General features: G+C 45.7%; 1 protein-coding gene and 1 long non-coding RNA gene across 3 annotated transcripts in view; both read right to left on the bottom strand.

The window, feature by feature from the left end:
- The window catches only part of adcy5 (adenylate cyclase 5), a 416,408-nt gene that overhangs the window by 330,144 nt on the left and 67,751 nt on the right, over positions 1-18,513 (bottom strand). The window lies entirely within an intron of this gene.
- The window catches only part of LOC140728027 (uncharacterized), a 69,694-nt gene continuing 53,843 nt past the window's right edge, over positions 2,663-18,513 (bottom strand). For both annotated transcript variants that reach the window (XR_012098989.1, XR_012098988.1), the window contains one exon: positions 2,663-2,987. This is a non-coding gene — a long non-coding RNA (uncharacterized lncRNA). The remainder of the gene's footprint in view (positions 2,988-18,513) is intronic.

Genomic DNA, 18,513 nt, shown 5'->3' with positions numbered 1-18,513 from the left:
GAGATACAGCTTGGGACAGGCCCTTTCAGCCCAACAAAGTGCACTACCCACCAACCACCTGTTGAACCCTGGCTAATCCCAGCACAACTTCCACTGACCAATTAGCCTACTAACTGCACCGGAGCACCAGGAAGAAACCCACACAGTCATGAGAAGGTCCTTACCGATGGCATTGGAATTGAACTCCAAACAGCTGTAACAGTGTCACACTAAACACTACACCTTTCAGTTAATAGGCAGATGTTTCAACAGTGGGAGAGTTTTCAACGAGGGGTCATTGCTAAAAGATTGTCACTCTTGTACTGTCCGGCACAGTAGCATAACAGTTAGTGAAATGCTTTACAGTGGCAGTGATCGGAATATCAGGGTTCAACTCCCTCAGTTGTCTGTAAGGAGTCTGTACGTCCTTTCTGGGACCGGGCGGATTACCTCCGGGTGCTCCAGTTTCCTCCAACATCCCAAAGACATACAGCTTAGGGTTAGTAAGTAGTGGGCATGCCAGGCTACTGCCGAAAGCATGGCAACACTCACAGACTGCCAACACATCCTCGGACTATGCTGGTCATTGACTGAAACGATGCATTTCACTGAATGTCTCAAAGTACACAAATAAAGCTAATCTTTCTTTTCTTTTCCAAGATTGGAAGGCAGTCACTTAAAACTGAAACACTTAGGACATAATTCTCACAGAGGATGGGGAATCTCTAGAATTCTCTACCCAGAGCATTTTGGTGGCTGGATCATGCGGGTAATCTTCAGACAAAGTGGGAATTTCTTTGAAAAATCAGGGAATTGTGTGCTGAGAGGAACCAGCAGGGAGGAAGAGATGAGGCCTGAGGCAGACCAGCTATGATTTGATCGAATTCAGCAAGTCAGGCAGCATCGATGGAGGTAAGTAACAGTTGAAGAGCCAAGAGCTTTCATTGGGACTGGAAAGGAAGGGGGAAGAAGCCAAAGAAGAAGGCGGTGGAAGGAAGAGGAGTACAATCTGGCAGATGATAGGTGAGACCAGGTGAGGGGAAAGGTGGGTGGGTGCATGATGTGAGAAGCTAGGTGATAGGTGGAAAAGCTAAAGGGCTGAAGGAGGAGGAATTTGATAGGAGAATATTGAGGATCATGTAATAAAGGGGAGGAGGAGAGGAATCAGGTGGAAGTGATGGGCAGGTCATGAAGGCAGGATAAGGAAAAGAGAAAGGGTGAGGACCCTTGGAATGAAGAATGGGAAAAATAGAAAAAAAGAAGGTGCGTGGGAGGGCCAAAAGACTTCCAAGACGGAATATGGGGCGTTTCCCTTCCGATCTGAGTTTAGCCTCATCGTGGCATGGACAGACTCGTGCACATTGGAATAGAAAGTCATGCTTGTTTTCTCAAAATGAATTAATCTGAGCAGGGAATTAAGGTGGACATGATTACTTCATATTTGTTCTCATTGTAAGGAATACAAGGGACCAACCACTTAGAACAGTTCAGGCCCTTCAGCCTATGTTGTTGTGCTGACTTTCCTATAATGAGGTGACCAGAATATCCTTCTGCACATTCCTGCCAAATATAGTTCATGTCCTTTAAGCTACTTTACATATTTATATTAATTGTGTGCATTTTTTAATTGTGTTGTTTTGTGCTGCATCAGATCTGGAGCAACAATTATTTTGTTCTCCTTTAAGGTGTGTACTGGAAATAACATTAAACAATCTTGAATCCTTTACATTCATAACCATTGTACAGAATTGAAATGAACCCATTCATGCCAATGTTTAGAGTGTGTGGACAAATTCTTCCCACATTTCCATTGCAATAGAATCTAAGAGATTAAACCCTGCCAATTTTTTAACCATTCTACAGATTTTCAATCTACAAAACACATGACTTTTCATTAACTGAAATGGAAAGGAAACAGAGCTAATCATGAATCATTCAACAGTAGAAGGCAGCATGAGGCTGAATGACTGTTGTCTTGCTGTTGCTTTTGAGGATTCTCAGGTGAGAAAGAGCATGTCGCAAGATCCCTATGCTCTCTCCTTGCTGCTACCATCAGGAAGGAGGTTCCGGAGCCTTAAGTCCCAAACCACCAGGTTCAGGAACAGTCATTACTCCACCTCACTCATCTCAACTCTGAACTGATTCTGCAACCTATGGACTCACTTTCAAGGACTCCAGAACTCATGTTCTCAGTATTATTTATTTACAAATTATTATTATTAAGAGAATTAAAAACACAAAATGCTAGCAGAACTCAGCAGACCAGACAGCATCTATGGGAGGAGGTAGTGATGACGTTTGGGGCTGAAACCCTTAGGTTTCGGCCTGAAACATTGTCACTACCTCCTCCCATAGATGCTGTCTGGTCTGCTGAGTTCTGCCAGCATTTTCTGTTTTTATTTATTTCCAGCATCTGCAGATTCACTCGTGTTGTTATTAAGATTATTATTGTATTTGCAGAGTTTTGCCTTCTCTGGCACATTGTTTGTCAATCTTTTATTTATATATTTTTAAAAATTTTATTATATTTCTTTATTTTTCTGTAAATGCTGTACAGCTATCAGGCTGCTGAACCAATGTGGTTAACTTCACTCACTAAAACACTGAACTGATATCACTGAACACTTTGAAAGACTCTACAGCTCATGTTTACAGTATCAGTTAATTATTATTGCTTGTTTTTATAACCATATAACAATTACAGCACGGTAACAGGCCGTCTCGGCCCTTCTACCTTTCTCGACCCTTCTAGTCCGTGCCGAACGTTTTTGTAGTTACACAATTTGTCAGTCTTAGTGTGTAATTTTTTCATTGATTCTAGTGTATTCTTTGTTCTACTGAAAATGAATCTCAGGGTATTATTTGGTGATATACAGATTATGTACTTCGATAATAAATTTACTTTGAACCTGTGAATTTGAACCAAGTTTTGTTTCTTTTTCTTCTTTTTGTGCCGGTGTTGGGGGACGGGGTTGTTGATGTGTGGTCTTTCTGTATTTCATGACTATCTGGAGAAGACAAATATCAGAGTTGTATTGTACATGCATATTTTGACAATAAAATTAAACTTTGAACTTAGAATTTAGGTTATTTGTTCAATGCATTAACTATACCCTCTGCTTACAAAACCTCTGCTGCAGGCAACTCCACGTTTTACAGATCTAATCACTTTTCTGTAGAGTTTATTTATAGTCTCTATTGTGCATTCCATCTGGATAGCATTGCTGAAAGAGGGAATTAACTGCAATGCAACAACTGCTATTTTTATCCAACTCTTGTAAAGCAGATTTCTCTGCTCTAGACAGTTCTGAACACTATTTGGGCTGAGAACCTTCATCAGTTCTGGAAAGGCAGGAGACAAAATAAGGAGGTGGTGTAAGGGGAAGAAGGACAAGTTGGCACATGATAGGTTAGACCAGCTAAGGAGGAAGGTGGGTGGGTGAGGGAGAGCAATATGTGAGAAGTTGGGAAAAGATCGGTGGAAAAGATAAAGGATAAATGTAGAAGGAATTAATTAGGAGAGCACTGTGGACCATTGGAGAAAGCAGAGGAGAAGGGTAACCTGAGGTAGGTGATGTGAAGGTGAGGAGAAGATTAGAGGTAAGAGGGGAGAGAGAATGGGGAATTGATGAGAGGAGGAGGAGGGGAGAGAAATTACCCAAGCAAAGGTGCTTGACAAAGCAGACCCCCTTTCTGAATCCGGCTTCAGCATTTCCAGTCCCGATAGATGAAGAGTCTCAGGCTAACACATTGACTGTTTGTCACCTGTTCCTAGATGCTGTCTGACCTGCTGAATTCCTTGAGCATGTTGTGTGTATTGCCCAGATTTCCAGCATCTGCAGAATCTCCTGTGTCCATGACTTGAACATTACTTTTCTGCAGGGTTTGGGGTAATGCAACTTCAGCTGAAGTGACCTTTTATTGACCATGGCTCTGACCTACAGTACTATGCAAAAATCTTAAGCATGTATACAAAATATTCTGTAAAGCAAAACCTTTCAAAAATAATGAAATGAAACACTTCCAATGAAATGAAGTTCCTAAATATCAAAAAAACACTATAAAGAGCAGTAAACAGCAAACGTATAAATCAAATCAATATTTGGTGTGGCCACTCTTTGACTTTAAAACTGCATAATTTCTCTTCAGTACACTGTTGTGCAGTTTTATAAGAAAATCAACTGGCTGGTTGTTCAGAGCATCTTGGAGAACTTGCCACAGTTCTTCTACAAACTTTGGCTATTTCAATTGCTTCTGTCTCTCCATGTGATCCCAGGCGGCCTCGATGATGTTGAGATCAGGGCTCAGTGGAGGCTGCACCATCCAAAATCATTAAAAAAAAATCTAGGGTGCACAAGACTTTTGCACAGGAGTGTACGTTCTTGATCGATAACATGAATGAAGTTAAACTGAGGATTTTGACTACTCCTGGCCACCTGCTCCTCCTTTAGATAGGCGCAATTTTAGTTGATAATTTGACATAACATATGACCAATAATTACTCTAAAGAGATTAAAGATTAGCTTTATTTGTCACATATACAGTACACTCAGTGGCCAATTTATTAGGTACACCTGTTTGTTAATGCCAGTATCTAATCAACCAATCATGTGGCAGCAACTCAATACATAAAAGCATGTAGACATGGTCAGGAGGTTCAGTTGTTGTTCAGGCCAAACATCAGAATGAGGAAGAAATGTGATCTAAGTGACTTTGACCATGAAATAATTGTTGGTGTCAGACGGAATGGTTTGAGTATCTCAGAAACTGCTATTCTCCTGGGATTTTCACATACAACTCTCTAGAGTTTGCAGAGAATGGTGCTAAAAACTAAACAAAAAATCCAGTGAACGACAAAAAGGTTGGGGGTGTTGTGGACAGTGTGGAGGGCTGTCAGAGGTTCCAGTGGGACATTAATAGGATGCAAAACTGGGCTGAGAAGTGGCAGATGGTGTTCAACCCAGATAAGTGTGAAGTGGTTCATTTTGGTAGGTCAAATATGATGGCAGAATATAGTATGAATGGTAAGACTCTTGGCAATGTGGAGGATCAGAGGGATCTTGGGGTCCGAGTCCATAGGACGCTCAAAGCAGCTGCGCAGGTTGACTCTGTGGTTAAGAAGGTATACGGTGTATTGGCCTTCATTTATCATGGAATTGAATTTAAGAGCCAAGAGGTAATGTTACAGCTATATAGGACCCTGGTCAGACCCCACTTGGAGTACTGTGCTCAGTTCTGGTCACCTCACAACAGGAGGGATGTGGAAGCCATAGAAAGGGTGCAGAGGAGATCTACAAGGATGTTGCCTGGATTGGGGAGCATGTGTTATGAGAATAGGTTACTGAACTCTGCCTTTTCTCCTAGGAATGACAGAGGATGAGAGGTAACCTGATAGAGGTGTACAGGATGATGAGAAGCATTGATCATGTGGATGGTCAGAGGCTTTTTCCCAGGGCTGAAATGGCTAATATGAGAGGGCAATATTTTTAAGGTGCTTGGAAGTAGGTACAGAGGAGATGTCAAGGTTAAGTTTTTTTACTCAAAACTGAATGTGCTGAATGTGTGGAATGGGCTGCCAGCAACGGTGGTGGAGGCGGATACGATAGGGTCTTTTAGGAGACTTTTGGATAGGTACGTGGAGCTTGGAAAAATAGAGGGCTATGATTAAACCTAGTAATTTCTAAGGTAGGGACATGTTCAGCACAACTTTGAGGGCTGAAGGGCCTGTGTTGTGCTGTAGGTTTTCTATGTTTCTATGACAGTCCTGAGGGGGGAAATGCCATATTAAGGAAAGAGATCAGAGGAGAATGATCAGACTGGTTCAAGCTGACAGGAAGGTGACAGTAACTCAAATAACCACATGTTATAAAAGTGGTGTGCAGAAGAGCATCTCTGAATACACATCAAATCTTGAGCTACAGCAGCGGCAGACCACAAACATACACTCCGTGGCCACTTTATCAGGTACAGGAAGTAACTAACAAAGTGGCCATTGAGTGTACACCGAAACATAGGGTGAAATGTGCTGTTTCCGTAAATGGCAAACACAGTCTGAGGATGTTCTGTGAGCAGCCCACGTGTCGCCATGTTTCTGGCACCAACATAGCGTGCCCACAACTCACTACCCCCAAATGATGTCTTTGGAATGTGGGAGGATACCAGAGCATCTGGAGGAAACCTACACTGTCACAGGAAGAATGTACAAATTCCTTACAAACAGAGCCAACAAGTGAACCAGGATCACTCGGGCTGTAAAGCATAACACTGTGGTGACCCACTTCCCAGTGCACTCGAACCGGCTCACAAAGCGGCGCACGCCGGCATCGAGGCAGGTCCCAAACAGGGCGCCAAGCCTGCTTCACCAGCAAGGGGAAAAGGGGAGGGCAGGATCAGGAAGGCTTTAAAGCGAGGCCGCGAAGTTTGAATAAACCCCTTTTGTAACTGCAGCTCACTGACTACGTGTCGTTATTTCAGCGCTGCATGTAGCACACCTCTACAATTGGTGACCCCGACGGCCCGAACGATATTTGGACCGGAGATGACCGACGCCGCACCTGTTCATGCAGTTTCGTTAAAACTGCCAAGCTTCTGGACGCTGCAACCTCACCTATGGTTCCAGCAGGCAGAAGCCCAATTCCACATTCGGCAGATAACCTCGGATGCCACACGTTACTACTACGTGGTGAGCTCCCTCGACCAGGAGAAAGCCGCCCAGGTTGAGGAGTTCATACAATCGCCTCCAGTGGACGGCAAATACACAGAATTCAAAGCCTTGCTCATAAGGACTTTCGGACTCTCACGGCGCAAGCGAGCTGCCCGCTTACTGCACCTGGATGGTTTGGGGGACAGGCCACCATCGGCTTTGATGAATGAGATGCTGTCCCTGGCCGGAGGTCACAAGCCCTGCCTCATGTTTGAGCAGGCATTCCTGGAGCAGCTGCCCGAGGACATACGCCTGCTGCTGTCCGACACGAATTTCAGCGATCCCCCGGAAGGTGGCGGCCTGGGCAGACGTGCTATGTAAAGCCAAGAAGGAGAGTGGGGTGTCCGTCGCACAGATCACCAGGCCACGCTCCCAGCAGCAAACCAGACCAGGCCCGGCCGCAGAGCCTGCTAACCCCAGAGGCAGGGGTGAGGAGACCAATGAACAATGGTGCTTCTACCACCAGCGGTGGGGCACAGAAGCCCGCCGCTGTAGTCCGCCCTGCAAGTTCCTGGGAAACGCCAGGGCCAGCCGCCGCTGATGGCTACGGCGGCTGGCCAGCGGGATAGCCTCCTGTATGTCTGGGACAAGTAGTCGGGACGTCGCTTTTTGGTCGACACCAGAGCCAAGATCAGCGTCTTACCTCCGATGAGTTACGACACCCGCCACAGAGAACCGGGTCCCACCCTGAGGGCCGCGAATGGCAGCACAGTAAGGACCTACGGCATCCGTACAGTGCGGCTACAGTTCGGCTCCAGCCAGTTCACGTGAGACTTCACACTGGCCGCCGTAGCCCAACCGCTCCTGGGAGCGGATTTTTTGCGAGCTCACAGCCTACTGGTCGACCTGCCCAGGAAGAGACTGGTCCACGCCGAGACCTTTCAAACGTTCTCCCTGGGTGAAGCCCAGTTGCCGGCCCCACACCTAGACTCCATCACGCTGTCCGACAACGACTTCACCAGAGTCCTGGCGGATTTCCCATCAGTTCTGGCACCGCAGTTCACGGCAGCCATGCCCAGACACGGCGTACAGCACCACATCCCGATACAAGGACCATCCCTCCACGCCCGTGCTCGAAGGCTTCCCCCGGAAAAGCTCCGGCTGGCGAAGGAGGAGTTCAAGAGGATGGAGGAATTGGGGAATCATACAGCGGTCCGACAGCTCATGGGCCTCCCCTCTGCACATGGTGCCCAAAGCAACAGGGGGCTAGAGACCATGCGGCGACTACTGCAGGCTGAACGAGGCTACAACACCGGACCGCTACCCTGTGCCGCACATTCAGGACTTTGCAGCAAACCTGCACGGCGCACGGATCTTCTCCAAGGTAGACCTCGTCCGGGGATACCATCAAATCCCGATGCATCCGGACAACGTCCCCAAAACGGCACTCATCACCCCTTTCGGCTTTTTCGAGTTCCTCCGCATGCCGTTCGGCCTAAAGAATGCCGCACAGACGTTTCAGCGGTTAATGGATGCGGTGGGACGCGACCTGGACTTCACTTTCATCTATTTGGACGACATCCTCATAGCCAGCAGCAGTCGTCAGGAGCATCTGTCCCACCTCCGTCAACTCTACGCCCGACTGAGTGAATATGGCCTGACAATCAACCCGGCCAAATGCCAGTTCGGGCTCGACACCATCGACTTCCTGGGCCACAGGATTACCAAAGACGGGGCAACCCCTCTGCCCGCCAAGGTCCGCCACTTCCCCCGACCCAACACAATCAAAGGCCTTCAGGAATTTGTGGGTATGGTAAATTTCTACCACCACTTCCTCCCTTCAGCTGCCCGAATCATCCCCTGTTCGCCCTGATGTTGGGTAAGGGCAAGGACATTACCTGGGATGAGGAGTCCGCTGCCGCTTTCATTAAAACGAAAGAAGCCTTGGCAAACGCCACGATGCTGGTACACCCCAGAACGGACGTCCCTACCACCCTCACAGTGGATGCATCCAACACGGCAGTCGGTGGAGTGCTGGAACAACTCATCAAGGGTTGCTGGCAACCCCTGGCGTTTTTCAGCAAACACCTACAGCCACCCAAGCTCAAATTCAGTGCTTTCAACCAGGAACTGTTGGTGCTATACCTGGCAATCCTGCATTTCAGGTACCTCATAGAAGGTAGGCCCTTCACCACATTCACGGACCACAAACCTCTGACCTTTGCGTTCGCAAAAGCATCCGACCCCTGGTCGTCCCGCTAGCAGCGACATCTGTCCTACATCTCCGAATACACGACGGATGTCCGGCATGTCTCGGGAAAGGACATTGTCGTGGCGGACGCTCTCTCTCGCCCTAACATCCAAGCCCTGTCCCGGGGGTAGACTATGAAGCACTGGCGGAGGCGCAGCAGGCAGACGAGGAGATCCCTAGTTACAGGACTGCAGTCTCCGGTTTGCAGCTCCAGGACCTCCCCGTAGGCCCAGGTGAGAGGACCCTACTCTGTGATGTCACCACCGGCCAACCCCGCCCCGTCGTCCCGGCAGCCTGGCGGCGGCGCGTTTTCAACTCCATTCACAACTTAGCGCACCCCTCCATCAGGACAACCGTCCGGATGGTAGCCAACAGGTTCGTCTGGCACGGACTCCGCAAGCAGGCCAAAACGTGCATGCACTGCCAAACAGCCAAGGTGCAGCGGCACACCAAAGCCCTGCCGCAGCAGTTCCACCCCACCCGTCCTCGTTTCGACCACATTCATGTGGATATCGTGGGCCCCCTGCCAGTGTCGCGAGGAGCGCGGCACCTCCTGACTATTGTGGACCGGTTCACAAGATGGCCAGAGGCGGTCCCGCTCACCGACACCACCTCCGAATCTTGCGCCCGGGCACTGATTGCCACCTGGGTATCTCACTTTTGGTGTACCGGCCCACATTACCTCCGACAGAGGCGCTCAGTTCACCTCCAGCCTGTGGTCAGCTATGGCCAGCCTGTTGGGAACACAGCTGCACCACACAACTGCCTACCACCCACAGTCGAACAGACTAGTGGAGCGTTTCCACCGTCACCTGAAATCGGCTCTCATGGCCCGCCTCAAAGGGCCTAACTGGGTGGACGAGCTCCCCGGGTCCTGCTCGGAATCCGCACGGCGCCCAAAGAGGATCTGCACACCTCGTCGGCCGAGTTGGTGTACGGCGCACCCCTGGTCGTCCCAGGAGAGATCATACCAGCCCCAAGGGGGCAAGAGGAAGAACCCGCAGCAGTCCTGAGCAGACTACGCGAGAGGCTCGGTAACCTGGCCCCCATACCCACTTCGCAACATGGGCAGAACCCGACCTGCGTACCCAAAGACCTGCAAAACTGTAAGTTCGTTTTTGTACGACGGGGCGGACATCGGGCACCGCTACAGCGGCCCTACGAGGGGCCGTTTACGGTGATCAGAAACAACGGGTCCACATTCGTCCTGGACATTGGGGGGAAAGAGGAGGTTTTCATGGTGGACCGACTCAAACCGGCCCATGTGGACTTGGCGCAGCCGGTCAGGATTCAGGCATCGCGGCGCAGAGGCAGACCTCCCAAACAGAGTCCAACCCAGACTGTGGATATTGGGGGGTGTATCGCCGGTTCTGGGGGGGGGGGGGGGGGGTTATGTGGCGACCCACTTCCCAGCGCACTCCAACCGACTCACAAAGCAGCGCGTGCCAGCATTGAGGCAGATCCCAAAGAGGTCGCCAAGCCTGCTTCACCAGAAAGGGGAAAAGCCCGCGCGCGGGCCGGGACTGTGAATATGCGCCCCCTACACATTCCCACCCGGGGAGGGCGGGATCAGGAAGGCTTTAAAGCGAGGCCGCGAAGTTTGAATAAATCTCTTTTGTAACTGCAGCTCACCGACTCCGTGTCGTTATTGCAGCGCTGCGTGTAGTACACCGCTACAACATTAACTGCTGCGCTACCGTGCCAATCTAGACAAAGGTCAACATTTAAAAGATATTTACAAGGGAGGTTTATGTAATGTGACAAGCTGTTTCAATTTTAACTTTACTATTTTGTAACTTTTACAAACACATGGATGTTCCTTGCACCCAGTAGAACAAAGGCTTTATCCTGCTGTCCCTGACATCTTTGGAGTATGAATGGAGGCCAGAACTCCGGGGGGTGGGGGTGGAGGGGTGGGGGGAACACAGTTACAGGAAGAGTATGCAGGCAGAGGCAGAAAGTAGTTACCCAATAAAAGTAACCACATACCTTACTAGGAAGTACCTAATAAAGTGGTCACTGAGTGCAAGTCTTATTTTTTTTAATATATTTTAAATTAATTTCACATCTCAATTTATCTTCAAGCTCCTTTATATACTTCTAATTAATTTTGTATCTCAGGAAAAGATTAATTTTTGTTTAATTATTCAATTTTAATAATTTTAATTATCTCTGAGACATTAAAATCAGCTGAAGTTTGACCTCTAACCATGCCTTCTGCCGAAGGGTTCTAATGGAGTACTTTCCCTCCGAAATGTTAATTCTTTTATATTTTAGATTACTGGCATCTGCATTTTTCTTGATTTTCAGCTGAAGATGTTACCTCAAGAAGGCAACATCTTTCATAATGACCCCAATCACACAGGACATGCCCTCTTCTCACTGTTACCATCAAGGAAGAGTCACAGGAGCCTGAAGACACACACTCAACCATTCAAGAACAGCTTCTTCCCTCTACCATCAGATTTATGAATGGGCAATGAACCCATGCACAACACCTCATTTTTTTTAGCATAAAATGAGAAAATTGGCAGATACTGGAAATCCAAGTAACACACACAAAATTCCCCCCCCCCCACCATTCACATTTCTCTCTCTCACTTATCTCCTGACTGCCTGTCACCTCCCTCTGGTGCTCCTCACTCTTCCCTTTCTTCCATGGTCTTCCTTCCACCCTCTCCTATCAGATTCCCCCTTCTCTAGCCCTTTATCTCTTTCACCCATCAGCTTCCCAGCTCCTTACTTCACCCTCTCTTTCTCCCGGTTTCACCTACCACCTTGTACTTCTTCCGCCCATCTCCCTCACCATCTTGCCCTAACTTCTCATCTTTTTTACCAGCCCTGCTAAAGGGTCTCAGCCTGAAATGTTGACTGATAACCCCTTTCCACAAATGCTGCCTGGTCTGCTGAGTTCCTCCAGCATTTTGTGTGTGTTGCTCAGTATTTTTGACTTTTTGAACTAATTAATTTTAATATATATATATTTCTTATGTACTGCACAGTACTGCTGCCATGAAACAACTAATTTCATGGCGTATGCCAGTGGTATCAAAACAGATTCTGGTTCTAAAGGGCATTCATACAATGACAAAGGGGGCCAATCGGGTCATTAGGTCTCTGCTGGCAGACACAATAACACTGGATCCACTCCCCCTCTCCTGTGCTCCTGGAGCTTTCTCTCTCTTGCACATGCAATCAACGCTTTTTCTGAGCCACCTCAAGTTAATGCATCCATATTAGGAGCAGCTGCGTAGACAAAAGCTGCCAAGCACAAACTGCAGACTGTTGGAAGCTCAGCCAGTTCCATCATGGCCACTAGACCGCACAGCATCAAGGACCTCTTCATGAGGAGATCCCTCAACAAGGCGGCATCCATTATTACAGACGTAAAAAGACTCAGGACGTGCCCTCTTCTCACTGCAACCATCAGGGAAAAGGTACCCACACATTCAACGCTTTAGGAACAATATCTTCCCATCCACCATCAGATTTCTGAATGGACAATGAACCCACGAACACTACCTTACTATTTTTGCTCTCTTTTTTGAACTACTTATTTAATGTATATATCTTATGAAATTTTTAGTAAATTTTACGTATTGCACTGTACTGCTGCTACAAAACAATAAATTTCATGATAAATGTCAGTGATAATAAAACTAATTTTCTTTCTGCTAGGCAGCAGGGTATAGTAGTATAGTGGTTAAGTTATTGAGCTAACCTCCAATGGTTATTAACATTTCCATTCCTTGCTTGGACTCTTTCACATCCCTGATTTCCATCATTCAGCAATGGCACCATGTTTTCATTTGCCGTGACTCATATTCTCAGTGCTATTTATTTACTTATTTATTATTTCTTTCTTTTTGCACAAGATCCACAGACTCCTCTTTTGCACATTCTTTATATACAGTTTTTCAAAGACTCTATTACATTTATTTATTTTCCTGTAAATGCCTGCAAGACAATGAATCTCATTTTAGTATATGGTGACACATATATACTTTGATAATAAACTTACCTTGACTTTATTCTGCATTGTTATCGTTCTAGCTCAATGCACTGACCCTAATGATCTGATATGATCTGTATGAACAGTATGCAAGACAAGCTTTTCACTGTATCTTGGTACATGTTACAATTCATAAAACAATCCCAGTGCCTTCTCCTCTTCTGTGCCAGTTCCCCATAGTGCTCAATTCCCTGACCTTCCAAAATTGTATCTATCCCCTCTTTAAATACCCACTATGATCAAAGGCAGAAATGGCTAATACAAGGGGGCATAATTTTAATGTGATTGTTGGAAAGTATGGGGGGGGGGTGTGGGTGGATATCAGAAGTGTTTTTTTTACACAGAGAGTGGAGAGTGCATAGAACACACTGCCAGGGGTGGTGGAGGAGCTGGATACATTAGAGACATTTAAGAATTTCTAAGATAGGCACATGGATTTTTTTTAAAATGGAGTTTTATGTGGGAGGGAAGGGTTACATGGATGCTAGAGTACGTTAAAAAGTTGGCACGACACAGCAGACTGAAGGGCCTGTATTGTACTGTGCTGCAATGTTCTAGGTGCTAACATCCCAGGGTAGAGAATTCTAGGGATTCACCACTTTCTGCAATGTACTTCAGTTTTAAAGGAGTCCTGATGCAGAGTCTGAACCCAAAACGTCAACTGGCCGTTCCTTTCCATAGATGCCAAGTTCCTGAAGCATCTTGTATATACTACACACTTATAAAAGATAGCCCCTTATATTGTAATTATATCCCCTTATTGGAGGTTCTCCCATTAATGGAAACCTCACAACATAACTCTGTCCTGCCACCTTAAGAATATTTTATGTTTCATATTCTGTTATCAGAGGCTTAATATGGCAAACAATGAATTGCAAATATCAATTTGCATTTCTGTCTCCTATGACCTAGAATGTCTGATGTTGCAGCTCGGGATGCTGCACTTCTGGCTTCTGTTAGCACAAATGCTTGTAATTATGATGACAGCAGTTCGATTCTCTTGAATGTCTGGTTGACTGCCAGATGAGACAGACTGGCAGTGGAAAATGTGGATTGCTCACAGCATGGCAAATCTTTGCCGACGAGTTCAAGAAATCACTATGCGAGATTGTCAAGAGTTTTATATTTCATGAGTGTGAGAGACAATATTATTAGAGAGGTCATGTCAACATGACCTTCAGAACACACTGCCTTGGCATACCTCATATATCTGTCAAACCCACAACTGCAAATGATATTTTTTTTGGGAAATGCAAGCCCTCTTCTCAAGTATATAATCATCTTGTTAGGCTGGCTTATCTCAACATTTTCAACTTGAGGCCTCTTACTGGCCTAATAATTAACTTGTCAGCACAATAAACCAAGCAGGAACTCAGTGTGTTGTGGCTCACTGGCAGCTCTGTAACTTCTGACCCAGAAGGTTCTGCTTCAAGTTCCACACCAAACACTACACCCGGGTACAGAATTGTTGCTCTAGTAGGGTGCTGCTTTCACAACTCTGTGCAATTAGACCATAAGACAAAGGAGCAGAATCAGACCACTTGGCCCATCGAGTCTGCTCCAGCATTTGATCATGGCCACTCCATTTCCCTATCAACCACATTTTCCTCCCTTCTCCCCATAACCTTTCATGCCCTGACCAATCAAGAAGCTATCAAACTCTGCCTTAAATATACCCATTGACCTGGTCTCCACAGCCACCTATGGCAATGAATTCCACAGATTTCCCACTCTCTGGCTAAAGAAATTTCACCCCATCTCCATACTAAATGGATGTCCCTCTATTCTAAGGTTATGCCCTCTGGTCCTAGACTCCCCCACTATAGAAAACATCCTCTCCAAATCCACTCTATCAAGGGTCAAGGTTTCAATAAAATCCCTCCCTCATTCTTCTAAATTCTAGCAAGTACAGACCCACAGCCATCAAATGCTCCTCATATGACAAGACTTTAATTCCCAGAATCATTTGCGTGAGCTTTCTTTGAACCCTCTCCAATGTCAGCGTACCCTTTCTGGGATAAGGGGCCCAAAACTGCTCACAATTGTGGGCCTTCCTGAGCATGGCCTCACCAGTGTTTTATGAAGCCATAGCATTTTATCCTTGTTTTTATATTCAAAGTAAATTTGTCAAAGTACATACATGTCACCATACACAACACAAAGATTCATTTTCCTAGGGCATACTCAGCAAATCTATAGAATAGTAACTGTAACTGGATCAATAAAAGATCAGCCAGCACGTAGAAGGCAACAAACTGTGCAAATGCAAGTATAAAATAATGAATAAAACATGAAATAATGAGATAAAGACTCCTTCCAGTGAGATGGCTTTAGGAACATTTCAATGATGGGGCTAGTAAAGTTGAGTGTAGTTATCCCCTTTTATTCAAGAGCCTGATGGTTGAAAGGTAGTAACTGTTCTTAAACCTGGTGGAGCAAATCCTGTGGCTCTGATACCTTCTACCTGATTAATAGAAGAGAACACGACCTGGATGGCAAGGATCTCTGATGATGGATGCTGCTTTCCTATGACAGAATTTCACGAAGATGTACTCAATGGTTGGGAGGGCTTTACCTGTGATGCACTGGGTCAAATTCACTACCCTTTATAGAATTTTCCGTCTCTAGCCCTCTGGAGATCAATGCTAACACTGCATTTGACTTCCTGACCAACGATTCAACCTGCAAGTTAGCCTTTAGGGAATCCTGCACAAGGACTCCAAAGCCCCTTTGCACCTTGGATTTTTTAATTTTCTCCATTTAAAAAAAGTCTACACTTTTATTCCCTCTACCAAAGTGCATGACCATACACTTTCCGACACTGTACTCCATCTGCCACTTCTTTGCCCATTCCCCTAATCTGTTTAAGACCTGCTACAGAATTCCTGCTTCCTCAACACTACCTTGCCCACCACCTATCTTCGTATTGTCCACAAACTTGGCCACAAGCCATCAACTCTATCATCCAAATCACTGACATACAACGTAAAAAGAATCAACCCCACACCAAACACTGTGGAACTCCACCTATTACCTGCAGCCAATCAGTAAAGGCTCCCTTTATTTCCACTCTTTGCCTCCTGCCAATCATCCAAAACTCTGTCCATGCTAAAAAATTCACTATAATACCATGGGCTCTTATGTTGCTAAGCAATCTCATGTGTGGCACATTATCAAAGGCTTTCTGAAAATCCAAGTAGACAACATCCACTCATTCTCCTTTGTCCATCCTGCTTGTTATTTCCTCAAAGAATGCCAGCAGATTTGACAGGCAAGATTCTCCCTTAAGGAAGTCATGCTGACTTTGTCCTATTTTATCAAGTGCCTTCAAAAACCCCAAAACCACATCCTTAACAATTGACTCCAACATCTTCCCAACCACTGAGGTCAGACTAACTGGCCCATAATTTCCTTTCTTTTGTCTCTCTTCTTTCTGACAAACAGACAGACATACTTTATTGATCCCGAGGGAAATTGGGTTTCGTTACAGTCGCACCAACCAAGAATAGTGTAGAAATATAGCAATATAAAAACCATAAATAAATAATAAGTAAATTATGCCAAGTAGAATTTAGTCCAGGACCAGCCTATTGGCTCAGGGTGTCTGACGCTCCGAGGGAGCAGTTGTAAAGTTTGATAGCCACAGGCAGGAATGACTTCCTATGCCGCTCAGTGTTACATCTCGGTGGAATGAATCTCTGGCTGAATGTACTCCTGTGCCTAACCAGTACATTATGGAGTGGATGGGAGACATTGTCCAAGATGGCATGCAACTTGGACAGCATCCTCTTTTCAGACACCACCGTCAGAGAGTCCAGTTCCACCCCCACATCATCACTGGCCTTATGAATGAGTTTGTTGATTCTGTTGGTGTCTGCTACCCTCAGCCTGCTGCCCCAGCACACAACAGCAAACATGATAGCACTGGCCACCACAGACTCATAGAACATCCTCAGCATCGTCCAGCAGATGTTAAAGGACCTCAGTCTCCTCAGGAAATAGAGATGGCTTTGACCCTTCTTGTAGACAGCCTCAGTGTTCTTTGACCAGTCCAGTTTATTGTCAATTCATATCCCCAGGTACTTGCAATCCTCCACCAAGTCCACCCTTGGATGGAAACAAGGGTCACCGGTGCCTTGGCCCTCCTCTGGTCCACCACCAGCTCCTTAGTCTTTTTCTTGAAGAGTGGCGTGACATTTGCAATTTTCCAACCTTCTGGAACCATACCAGAACCAATTGATTCGTGAAAGATCATTACTAATGCCTCCACGATCTCTTCAGCCACCTCTTTCAAACCTTGCGGTGTACATCATCTGGTCCAGGTGACTTATCTACCTTCAGACCTGTCAGTTTCCCAAGAACTTCTCCCAAGTAATGGTAACCTACTCATTTCTGCCCCCTGACACTTTTGAACTTCCAGAACACTGCTTGTGTCTTCCATCGTGAAGACCGAAGCAAAATACTATTCAGTTATTTTGCCATTTCCTTGTTCCCCATTACTACCTTTCCAGCATCACTTTCCAGTAGTCTGAAATCTACTCTTGCCTCTCTTTTACTCTTTATACATCTGAAGAAACTTTTGGCATTCTTTTTAATTTTATTGACTAGCTTACTTTTGTATTCCATCTTTTCTCTCTTTATGACTTTTTAGTTGTCTTTTGTTGGTTTTTAAAAGCTTCTCAGTTCTCTAACTTCCCACTAATGTTTGCTCTATTATAAAGTTCAAAGTTCTCTTTGGTTTTTATGTTGGCTTTGACTTCCCTTGTCAGCCATGGTTGCATTATTTTGCCTTTAGAATACTTCTTTTTCTTTGGGCTATAACTATCCTGCAACTTCAGAATTGCTCTCAGAAATTCCAGCCATTGCTGCTTTATTATCATCCCTGCACGTGTCTACTTCCAATTAGCTTTGCCCAGCTCCTCTCTCATACCTCTGCAGTCTCCTTTACTCCACTGAAATACTGATAAATTTGATTGTAGCTTCTCCCTCTCAATCTGTAGGTGAATCTATCATGTTATCAACTCTGCCTCTTAAGGATTCCTTTACCTTAAGTTCCCTAATAAAATCTTGTTCATTACACAATACCCAGTCCAGAATAGCTGATTCCCAAATGGGCTCAATCACAAGCCGCTTTAAAAATCCATCTTGGATGCATTTTACAACTTCTCTCCTCTTGGGATCTACAATCAGCACCAACCTGATTGTTCCAATCTATTACATATTAAAATGCTCCATGACGATTGGAACATTGCCCTTCTGAAATGTATTTTCTATCTCACATTTGGGCTACAAATTACATCCTGGCTACTGTTTGGAGGCCTTTATATAACTCCCATCAGGATCTTTTTACCCTTGTAGCTCCTTAACTTTACCCATAATGATTCTACATCTTCTGATCCAAAGGAATTGTTTTTATTTTTTGCCAACAGAGCCACACTATCCCCTCTGCCTACCTGCCTGTCCTTTCGATACAATGTGTATCCTTGAATGTTAAGCTCCCAACAATAACCTTCTTTCAGCCACAACTCAGTGATGCCCACAACATCACACCTGCCAATCTGTAACCGTGATACAAGATCATCTACCTTATTCAGTATACTGTGTGCCTTCAAATATAACACCTTCAGT

The sequence above is a fragment of the Hemitrygon akajei genome, chromosome 5 (genome assembly GCF_048418815.1).
Source record: "Hemitrygon akajei chromosome 5, sHemAka1.3, whole genome shotgun sequence".
NCBI classification, from domain to species: Eukaryota; Metazoa; Chordata; class Chondrichthyes; order Myliobatiformes; family Dasyatidae; genus Hemitrygon; species Hemitrygon akajei.
The sequence above is the reverse complement of the archived record's forward strand: the minus strand, read 5'-3'. Positions and strand labels throughout refer to the sequence as shown.